General features: G+C 46.3%; 1 non-coding gene across 1 annotated transcript; it reads right to left on the bottom strand.

Annotated features, from left to right (window-relative positions):
- Positions 1 to 11,322: 11,322 nt before the first annotated feature.
- Trnat-ugu lies at positions 11,323 to 11,397 on the bottom strand. Its single transcript has one exon. It is a non-coding gene; the product is annotated as a tRNA-Thr (tRNA).
- Positions 11,398 to 12,071: the final 674 nt, after the last annotated feature.

Raw genomic sequence — 12,071 nt, 5'->3', positions numbered from 1 at the left:
AACTTATAGTACTGACGAGAGAGAATGATTACGCACATATTATAACTTGAATTGTTGCTAAAACGATAGTTAACGAGGTAGTGGATGGTCTAGTACCTTCCGCCACGGAAGTCGAACACGCGCCAGAAGAAATGGACGTGGTCAGCCCATAGAGGGCTCCGCCTCCGCGGCGGCTATTCCGCGCAGCGAGGGCGCCACCTCTACGCCACGTGCAGACAGCGGCCAATAGCCGCTCCCTCCCGTTTCGTATATAGGGACCCGCTCTGCCCTAGTACAGCACACGCTACGTGGACTTCCGCGCGCCGGAGATCATCGCCATCTGTGTCTCATGTGTGTGACGTCGTTTTGTGTTTTTAGTGTCCGCCGTCACGCTTCTACGTTCACTTGTGCCGTCGGATTCATCAGTGTTATGTGCGCCGTGTCGATGTGTTTTCAGTGTCGTTATCGTCGAGTGTGAACGGCTCCGTGTTTTTTGTGTATCTGTGACCCCTATTTTTTGCCCGTCACTATGTTCATTTTAATTCTCCATTATTGCACTGTTATTGTCAACACTATGGCTGAAGAGCGGCGTAGCATGCCGCTGCCAGCCTACCTGATTGTTCAGGTGTTAAAATAACAATAAAGGAAAAAAAACCCTAGTCCAGCTCCCCATCTCCTTACAATCCAAAACAAAGCTCAGAACCATCTCCGCCTCCTGAAACTCCTGTCCGGCCGGACATGGGGTCTGCATCCTTCCACCATCCTTCACACCTACAAATCCTTGATCCGCCCCATCCTCTGTTATGCCAGCGTCGCTTGGATTTCCGCCCCTCCCCAGTTCTATAAAGCCCTCCAAATCCTCGAACGCCACGCGCTCCACCTCGCCTTCCGCATCCGCCTTCCGTCCCCCACGCACATCCTCTATGACCTCATCCCCTTCCCCCACCTTCTCCTTTTCCTTGAACACATCCGCACACTATATATTGTCCGCCGCCTTGATCCCCCTCACCCCCTGGTTTCTCCCATCCTCTCCACCCCCAACCAGTCGCCGCACCTTTACCATTGTGTCCCACCCTCTCTCCATCTCCACACCCTCCATCTCCTTTCCCAACGCAACTTCCACCGTCTACCCCTCCCGGATAATGAGCTTCGCCCTGACATCTACCCCTCCTACCAACTCTAACACCATCTTCCTGCCTCCTCCTCAGGGCTCCCTCTCCTCCCCCTCCCTCCTCCTGAGCGGCTTCTTCCTCCTACTCCCCCTCCATCTCTTGTGCCTCCTTTCAGTGTCTCTGCACTCCCTCCTGCTCTGTCTTCCCTCTTCCTCCCCCCACCCCAGGTGTCTCCTGCCTCTTCGTGAACCCACTGATGCCCCTCCTCTCTTCATCCCGCCGCTTTCCCAGGTGCCCCATGCTCTCCCCTCCTTTTCCATCCTCTCTGACCTTTTCCCTCGGTAGGTCCCACCTGGCAGTTTTATTCTTTGTCGTGTGTGCTCCAAGTGGGTTTTAAGTGTGTTGTTCTGGAGTGTTTTTACTACTGTGGCTGACTTTTAACCTGTGCCTGCGCATTCAGTGTCTTCTCTGTGTTTTAAGAATCACCAACTGTGTTTTTTGTTTTTATTTTAACTTTGTGGTGACTTTTTTAACTGTCCCCCATGAACGTCTCCATGTCAGTGTATATTTTACCTCCATTTTCTCCCCTTACTCTGTTTTATGTTCCCATTTTTTATCTCCTTATGTATGTATCATTTAATTCTTGTTTTAGTTGTAGTGTCACTCGGCTGAAGAGCGGCGGATTGTGCCGTTGACAACCCTCCCCTGCCCATATGGGGCAGGGGGATGAAATCACAATAAAGAGAGAGAAAAAAAACCTAGTCCAGTCAGTCTGGTACTGCATTCTGGTCGTTGCTCGTTGATGACTCTGGTTCTGAGTTCTGGTTCTGGTTCTGAGTGGATTTACTGTTTGTGTTTGGTGTTGTGGTTTCCACAAGCCTCCGTTGTTTATCTCTTCCTTGTTGTGTCGCTCATAGTCGGTCGTGGTCGGTTGTTGTCAGTTGTCGTTGGTCTGTCGTCCGACTCGTCCTGTGTTTACCCGGTGGTGCGTGCTCCACCGCCGGCGGCTTCCCCGCCTGGCGGCTCCGATCCGCAGCCCAAGGCGTTCCCGCAGTTCGTTTTGGTTACTACAGATGGAAAAATTCGCAGGGGCAGGCAGAAATATAAAAATTAGCAGGTCGTCGTTGGTGTAGTGTGCAGTAGTTATGCTGTTACGAAGAGGATACCTGATACGTGACAGGACTGGAATTTTGCACGTACATGATCTTATTTTTGTAGACCGAAATAGCTTTTTGCACTATACAAAATCCCGTTGAGCTACTCTCACAATTTACAGCGCTGGCCGTGAGAACTGCAACAGTAGGAAATCATTCAAATAATCAAATTTTACTATCGCAAACATGACTGCTTGAAGACTACATGACAATTGTGGCGAGTGATCTAAGGCGCTGCAGTCATGGACTGTGCGGCTGGTCCCGGCGGAGGTTGGAGTCCTCCCTCGGGAATGGGTGTGTGTGTTTGTCTTTAGGATTATTTAGTTTAAGTTGTGTGTAAGCTTAGGGACTGATAACCTAAGCAGTTAAGTCCCATAGGATTTCAACAGATTTTAACATTTTTTTGAAAATTGTGGGCGATTTGACGGTATAATAGAGATCCGTGCTTTAGTATGGAAGAGCTGCCACCTCTGGCAACAACAACTCTCTAACCCAGCTGGACAATGAGCCCAACTGAACCTGGATGACAAGACATGGGTACACCCTACGTAGTGGCAGGCAGCGTTGGCGTGACAGCCCCAAGGCGACTCATTGCCAGGTGTTTTCAGTGGATGAGAGTCCTGCTAGGGCAGCAGTCGAACACCCTCTGTATAGAGGTAGGTCATCACAACATGGGTTACACGGGGTCTTGCGTGACCATGTCGAAGGGTAACATTACGCAGACCTCGAAGATGCGACAGAGCTATTGACTTCACCACGTCATAACGAAACGCCTGTTGTCCAAATTACCAGCTATGCGTACTGGAAGTGATCATGTTTTGCTCCTACTGATCTTTCCTTCACCATCATGCATCTAGCAAGAAACTGTCGAATCCAAAAAATGTCAACAAATTTTAAGAGTTTCTTAGGAGTGTAGTTTTCCAGCTCAGTGACAAACAAAAATATTTACAGACACAGTAATGTCTTAAGATGAATTTAATTTTAATTGACGTTTGTGAATTCGGCCGTGAGCTAAGTGAATATCGCCAGTCACCTTAGGGGCAGAGAGGTAAGCAGCGCAGTCACTGTGGGTGTAGGGCGGAATGTTTCATCGTTTGTCTTTCAGAAGTGACAACTCAAGGACGTGCGCGTCTCGTCCCGTCCAGCTGTCGTGGTACAAACTTAGACGCGGAAGTAACGTGGATCCGTGAATGCGCATTATGGAGACAGTCATCTTCAAATTCGGTACTTATTTGCAGCAAGGCACGTGAAATTAAGGACTTTGTCATACGGCCAATGAGTAGAAGAAAAATATCATTCAAAACATTAGTAAACATTTGTTAAGGTGTCTCTTATTGCATAATGCATTTAAATATAGCTTGAAGAGCCCTTACTATAGCTTATCTATTGGGAACCCATGTTGTTGTTGTTGTGGTCTTCAGTCCTGAGACTGGTTTGACGCAGCTCTCCACGCTAATCTATCCTGTGCAAGCTTCTTCATCTCCCAGTACCTACTGCAGCCTACATCCTTCTGAATCTGCTTAGCGTATTCATCTCTTGGTCTCCCTCTACGATTTTTACCCTCCACGCTGCCCTCCAGTACTGAATTGGTGATCCCTTGATGCCTCAGAACATTTCCTACCAACCAATCCCTTCTTCTGGTCAAGTTATGCCACAAACTTCTCTTCTCCCCAATCCTATTCAATACTTCCTCATTAGTTATGTGGTCTACCCATCTAATCTTCAGCATTCTTCTGTGGCACCACATTTCGAAAGCTTCTATTCTCTTCTTGTCCAAACTATTTATCGTCCATGTTTCACCTCCATACATGGCTACACTCCATACAAATACTTTCAGAAACGACTTCCTGACACTTAAATCTATACTAGATGTTGACAAGATTCTCTTCTTCTGAAACGCTTTCCTTGCCATTGCCAGTCTACATTTTATATCCTCTATACTTCGTCCATCATCAGTTATTTTGCTCCCCAAATAGCAAAACTCCTTTACTATTTTAAGTGTCTCATTTCCTAATCTAATACCCTCAGCATCACTCGACTTAACTCGACTACATTCCAATATCCTTGTTTTGCTTTTGTTGATGTTCATCTTATACCCTCCTTTCAAGACACTGTCCATTCCGTTCAACTGCTCTTCCAAGTCCTTTGCTGTCTCTGACAGAATTACAATGTCATCGGCGAACCTCAGAGTTTTTATTTCTTCTCCATAGATTCTAATACCTACTCCTTACTTTTCTTTTGTTTCCTTTACTGCTTGCTCAATATATAGATTGAATAGCATCGGGGAGAGGCTACAACCCTGTCTCACTCCTTTCCCAACCACTGCTTCATCCCTCAGAGCTACCCATTCTTCTTCTACTGTATTTCTTTCCCCCATTCCTGTCAATTGTTCCCTTATGCTCTCCCTGAAACTCTGTACAACTTCTGGTTCTTTCAGTTTATCCAGGTCCCATCTCATTAAATTCTCACCTTTTCGCAGTTTCTTCAGTTTCAATCTGCAGTTCTTAACCAATAGATTGTGGTCTGAATCCACATCTGCCCCTGGAAATGTCTTACAATTTAAAACCTGGTTCCTAAATCTCTGTCTTACCATTATATAATCTATCTGATACCTTTTAGTATCTCCAGGATTCTTCCAGGTATACAACCTTCTTTTATGATTCTTGAACCAAGTGTTAGCTATGATTAAGTTATGCTCTGTGCAAAATTCTACAAGGCAGCTTCCTCTTTCATTTCTTCCCCCCAATCCATATTCACCTACTATGTTTCCTTCTCTCCCTTTTCCTACTGTCGAATTCCAGTCACCCATGACTATTAAATTTTCGTCTCCCTTCACTACCTGAATAATTTCTTTTATCTCGTCATACATTTCATCAATTTCTTCATCATCTGCAGAGCTATTTGGCATATAAACTTGTACTACTGTAGTAGGCGTGGGATTCGTGTCTATCTTGGCCACAATAATGCGTTCACTATGCTGTTTGTAGTAGCTAACCCGCACTCCTATTTTTTTATTCATTATTAAACCTACTCCTGCATTACCCCTATTTGATTTTGTATTTATAACCCTGTAATCACCTGACCAAAAGTCTTGTTCCTCATGCCACCGAACTTCACTAATTCCCACTATATCTAACTTCAACCTATCCATTTCCCTTTTTAGATTTTCTAATCTACCTGCCCGATTAAGGGATCTGACATTCCACGCTCCGATCCGTAGAACGCCAGTTTTCTTTCTCCTGATAACGACGTCCTCTTGAGTAGTCCCCACCCGGAGATCCGAATGGGGGACTATTTTACCTGCGGAATATTTTACCCAAAAGGACGCCATCATCATTTAATCATACAGTAAAGCTGCATGTCCTCGGGAAAAGTTACGGCAGTAGTTTCCCCTTGCTTTCAGCCGTTCGCAGTACCAGCACAGCAAGGCCGTTTTGGTTAATGTTACAAGGCCAGATCAGTCAATCATCCAGACTGTTGCCCCTGCAACTACTGAAAAGGCTGCTGCCCCTCTTCAGGAACCACATGTTTGTCTGGCCTCTCAACAGATACCCCTCCGTTGTGGTTGCACCTACGGTACGGTCATCTGTATCGCTGAGGCACGCAAGCCTCCCCACCAACGGCAAGGTCCATGGTTCATGGGGGGGCCCGGTAATCTACCGTTGTGCAATTGTACTGCAATGCTAATCTTTTGCATATCCATGCATTTAGTACACTTCATGCCAATTTCACATTGTTGCTGTCTTCACAGTGTTGTTATTTTAATGGGCAGCAGTATTTATGTATCTAATTCTCTGAGGAATCAGACTGTATTAGATACCCAAATGTGTCGTACAGCTTACTGGGGACAGGGAAATCTGCAGAAATTTATCGAAGGGGGGCAAGATCCTAAAATTGCCATTTTTGTACAACTCATTTGATGACTTTGAAAATGTATTCCGTTAGCAGAGCTGTTTCTTTCATTAGTTGCTTCTAGCTTACATGTGGTCTGACTGATACTTGTTTCCGTTAATTCTATTAATAGCTTCTAGTCTCTTATTTACTTCTAGCAAATAGTTTATTAAGAACTCTAATGTGATTTTTCTTTCTGTTTTCCTGTGCTACTCTGCTTACTGCTCGATTCATCAGGTGTTGTACCGGCTGAAGCAGTGCAAGAGCCTAACCAGTGTGAATTATCAAGAGACTCATTTATAACGATGATGTCAGAGACTTCATCCCTGAGCTCCTCATCAAACTTGTCTAAGTGGTACTGTCAGACTCTACAGAAGCATTATCATCATTTATATTGTTTCCGCCCGCCTAATTTTCCTTGTTCCTAGGCGGATACCTCATTTCTGTTTCGGGCTACATTTTCACACTGATTAAGTTGATAACCGTTTTACAAATTATACACTACCACGTTCACCAAATACTCTTGGTGTACAACATCAATACGACATCCGTTTTGTTGCAGAATGACACCAACCCTAGTCTCGAAAGCCGGCCGCGGTGGTCTAGCGGCTCTAGGCGCGCAGTCCGGAACCGCGGGACTGCTACGGTCGCAGGTTCGAATCCTGCCTCGGGCATGGATGTGTGTGATGTCCTTAGGTTAGTTAGGTTTAAGTAGTTCTAAGTTCTAGGGGACTGATGACCACAGAAGTTAAGTCCCATAGTGCTCAGAGCCATTTGAACCATTTGAACCTAGTCTCGAAATACACACATCAAAGAAAGTGTTGCATCACCTCGGTTCCGAGAGTTCCGGAACCTGTACAGAAAATTGGAATAGAGGTCAACATAAACATCATTTCCGCCCTTTTTATTGCACATGAAAACCACACTTTGCATGTTATACTACCATACACACCTTCAGAGGTGGTGGTCCAGATTGCTGTTCACACTGGTACCTCTAATACCCAGTAGCACGTTCTTGCATTGATGCATGCCATGCGTCGTGGTATACTATCCACATGTTCATCAAAGCACTGTTGGTCCAGATTGTCCCACTCCTCAACGGAGATTCGGCGTAGATCCTCAGAGTGGTTGATGGGTCACGTCGTCCATAAACAGCCCTTTTCAATCCATCCCAGGCATGTTCGGTAGGGTTCATGTCTGGAGAAGATGCTGGCCACTCTAATCGAGCGGTGTCGTTATCCTGAAGGAAGTCATTCACAAGATGTGCACGATGAGGGCACGAATTGTCATCCATGAAGACGAATGCATCGCCAATATGCTGCCGTTATGGTTGTACTACCGGTCGGCGGATGGCATTCCTGTATCGTAGAGGCGTTACAGCGCCTTCCATGAAAACCAGCGGCATACGTCGACCCCACATAATGCCACCCCAAAACAGCAGGGAACCTCCACCTTGCTGCACTCGCTGGACAGTGTGTCTAAGGCGTTCAGCCTGACCGCCTTGCCTCCAAACACGTCTCCGGCTATCGTCTGGGTGAAGGCATATGCAGCACCCATCGGTGAAAAGAATGTAACGCTAATCCTGAGAGGTCCATTCGGCATTTTGTTGAGCCCAACTGTACCGCGCTGCATGGTGTCATGGTTGCAAATATGGGCCTCCTCATGGACGTCGGAAGTGAAGTTGCGCATCATGCAGCCTATTGCGCACAGTTTGAGTCGTAACACGAGTCCTGTGGCTGCACGAAAAGCATTATTCAAGATGGTGGCGTTGCTGTCAGGGCTCCTCCGAGCCATAATCCGTAGGCAGCGGTCATCCACTGCAGTAGTAACCCTTGGGCGGCCTTAGCGATGCATGTCATCGACAGTTCCTGTCTTTCTGTATCTCCTCCATATCCGAACAACATCGCATTGGTTCACTCCGAGACGCCTGGACACTTCCCATGTTGAGAGCCCTTCCTGGCACAAAGTAACAATGCGGACGTGATCGAACCGATGTATTAACCGTCTAGGCATGGTTGAACTAGAGACATCACGGGCCGTGTAACTCCTTCCTGGTAGAATGACTGGAACTGATTGGCTGTCGGACCCCCTCCGTTTAATAGGGGCTACTCATGCACAGTTGTTTACATCTTTGGGCGAGTTTAGTGACATCTCTTAACAGTCAAAGGGACTGTGTCTGTGATACAATATCCACAGTCGACGTCTATCTTCAGGAGTTCTGGGAACCGTGGTGATGCAAAACTTTCTTTGATGTGTGTATTTTATGAGAGGTTAGCTGCCTGCTGTAACACGTGAGATGCTTTGGATGATGACCTCAAGAGGAAGAAATGTTACAGTGCCATGCCACAAGAATAAAATTTACCAGTCTAGACACAAATCTTATTTTACCTCAAAGGATTAAAGTTATGCACTCAATATATTTTTTAAAAGGTGGGTTACTTTGACACATAAATGGTAATCATATTTCATAGCATGTTCAAGAAACTCCTTCTATACTATTAATGTAAATGTTTGTGCTACTTTTGTTCATTAAAGATGTGAAATATAATTAAATCCAGTGTATCCAACGAACTGCTAAATAAAGCTAGATGGTCGAGTTTGGCAGTATCAAATCATGTGACAAAAGGGCCGTAACGTTTGATTGTTTTGACTTGCATTGACTTAGAAGTGTTAATTTTTTACATCGCCAAGGGATCACAGACGTTAGCATGTGACATAAATTTCAACTTTATACGTATAGCCGTTCCTGAGGAAAAAGTAGTTTGTACAGGCAGACAGACAGACAACAAAGTGATGCTATGCAGACAAGATTGCGGAAACTAGCATTAGCAAGAAATGCATGACTGAAAAAGATAAATTTGTTAACATCGAGTATAAATTCAAAAGTTAGGAAGTCTGCTCTGAAGGTGTTTGTCTGGAATGCAGCCTTATAAGGAAGTGAGACGTGAACAATAAACAGTGCAGAAAAAGAGGGAATTCAAGCATTGACACTCTTTGCATTGGAAGAATGCTGAAGATTCTATGGGTAGATCGAGTAACTACTGAAGAGATGCTGAATCGAGCTGGTAAAAAAGGAAATGTTTGGCACAGGCTGCCTAAAAGATGGGATCGGCTGACGTGACACATGAAGCACTCGTCAGCTTCGTAATAGAGGGAAAGTATGAGGTGTAAAAACAGTTGAGAGGAAACCACGGCTCTAAATGGGTTCAGACTGATATACACTGACAGGGAAAAAAAATCGCAATACCAAAAGATAATTAATGTAAAGTAATAAAAATTCGGGAATACGTTTGTCTAGGTAACATATTTAAGTGATATCACTGGAAGATCACAGATTAATGTAAGCGCGAGGTAAGTTATTGAAAATGTGAAATGCTAGTACATTAATAAACGGTGTAACCCCCAGAATGTTGAATCCAAGCATGCAGACTTGCGTGCTTTGTGTCGTACAGGTGCCGGATGTCAGTTTGTGGGATGGAGTTCCATGTCTATGGCACTTGGTCGGTCAGTACAGGGATGGTTAATGCTGGTTTGGAATGACTCTGGAGTTGGCGTCCGATGATGTCCCATATGTGCTCGATTGGGGACAGATCTGGTGATGGAGCAGGCCTAGGCAACACGTCGACACTCCGTCGAGCAAGTTGGATTACGACAGCAGTATGTGCGCGAGAGTTATCCTGTTGGAAAACTGTGCGCCAGAGTTATCCTGTTGGAAAACTGTGCACGAGAGTTATCCTGTTGGAAAACTCCCATTGCTGTTCATGAATGGCAGCACAATAGGTCGAAACACTAGACCGACTTAGAAATTTGCAGTCAGGTTACGTGAGATAACCATGAGAGTGCGCCTGCTGTCATACCTGATCGGACTCCAGACCATAACTTCGGGTGTAGGTCCAGTGTGCAGACAGTATGGCTGCAGGCCCTACGCTGGTCTCCTTCTAACCAACACACAGCCGTCACTGGCACTGAGACAGAACCAGCTTTCACACAACAGATCTCCACCCTGCCCTCCAGTGATCTCACGCTTGACACGACTGAAATGGGAAATAGCGTGGAGTGTGGGACAGTGGAATGCACGCTACAGGGCGTTTGTCTGGGAGCTGTCCTTGAAGTAACCGATTTTTAACAGTTCGTTGTGTCATTGCGGTGCCAACTACCGCTCAAATAGCTGCTACAGATGCAATACGATTCGCCACAACCCTACGCCGAACACAATGGTCTTGCCTCCTAGTAGCGCCACGTGACCGTCCGGAGTCCGCTCATGTTGCGACCGTATATTCCCGTGACTACCGCTGACATCAGTCATGTACGTTAGCTACATTCCTGCCAAGTCTTTACGCAGTATCGCAGAAGGTGTGATGTCGTCAGCCATACTACCACCCCGCCTGAGAGATCGATCCGCCGGATGCGATTCTCTCGACAAACACAACAGAAGAACGGCTGTGTTAGCCAATAGAGTACACAGCCAGTCGCAGTACTAAGGCTCACCGCGAGGCGCCGCTAGGCCACTTCATGTGCAGCAGAGAGTAGGGCAGTTGTGCCAGTCTACAGTTCGTAGCCGCGCTCAGTTGTCAGCCCGCGCCGATGTTAGTCATCGTCTGCAGCTCAGTCATTGCTGCCATCAAGTCTTTGTAGCTCCGTTCCAAGTTAGTCTTCAAATTCACCGGATTCGACAGTTAAGATCACGAGAGATTAATTTGTCACTGCGAGATTTGTGACTTGTAAATTATGTCATTCTACAGACGCTTAGTCTAGTCGCGTCTTCTGTAATTGTCAACCAACTGATCATGGACTACAGCAAAGTTAAGTAATAAATACTTTCTTATTTTGTACTCCTGCTAATTAATTGTGTTTCCCTGTTGTAGCTACCAAGCAGTCTTGGCACAGTAGAACCCACGTTCCCACCTCCTTGGCTATCTCATATTTGCACCTTATGTTGATGAACTCGATTTTGGTGGAAGATCGAGAGCCATCAGAAGGAACATCCATTTTCTCGTAGCCCTATTACGCAACCTCGATCAGACTCTATGAACATATGAAGATGGTATCCGTTCTTTCGGACACGTCTGAAAGAACAGATACCATCGGTGACCATGCAGCTCTCTTAAAATGAAATGATAATTAAATCAAGACCCTAAGTTGTCGACAGGCATTGATGTACATCAACGGGAACAGTTGAAAATGTGTGCCCCGACCGGGACTCGAACCCGGGATCTTCCTGCTTACATGGCAGACGCTCTATCCATCTGAGCCACCGAGGACACAGAGGATAGTGCGACTGCAGGGATTTATACCTTGCACGCTACCCGTGAGACCCACATTCGCAACTTAATGTGCCGCGAGTAATGAGTGTAATGGGCAGGGGCACTACGAATGTAGTGTGGGGACATTAAGTTGGGAATGTGGGTCTCACGGGTACCGTGCAAGGGATAAATCCCTGCAGTCGCACTATCCTCTGTGCCCTAGGTGGCTCAGATGGATAAAGCGTCTGCCATGTAAGCAGGAGATCCCGGGTTCGAGTCCCGGTCGGTGCACACATTTTCAACCGTCCCTGTTGATGTATATCAACTCCTGTCGACAGCTTAGGGTCTTGATTTAACTATCATTCCATTCGTTCAAACTCAGTGAGGTGTTGACAATGGCGTCTTTGTCATCTGAAAGGCATTCTTGACTATGGAAATGGAATTGAGCGTTTGGCGTCATTGGTCGGGAGGCTCCTCGCGGACCAGGTCCGGCCGCCTTGGTGCAGGTCTTATTACAGTCGACGCCACATTGGGCGACCTGCGCGCCAGATGGCGATGAATTGATGATGAATACAACACAACATCCAGTCCCTGAGCGGACAAAATCTCCGACCCAGCCGGAAATCGAACCCGGGCCCGTAGGGCGGCAATTCGTCACGCTGACGACTCAGCTATCGGGGCGGACTATTCTT

Source organism: Schistocerca americana, chromosome 2 (genome assembly GCF_021461395.2).
Source record: "Schistocerca americana isolate TAMUIC-IGC-003095 chromosome 2, iqSchAmer2.1, whole genome shotgun sequence".
NCBI classification, from domain to species: domain Eukaryota; kingdom Metazoa; phylum Arthropoda; class Insecta; order Orthoptera; family Acrididae; genus Schistocerca; species Schistocerca americana.
The sequence above is the reverse complement of the archived record's forward strand: the minus strand, read 5'-3'. Positions and strand labels throughout refer to the sequence as shown.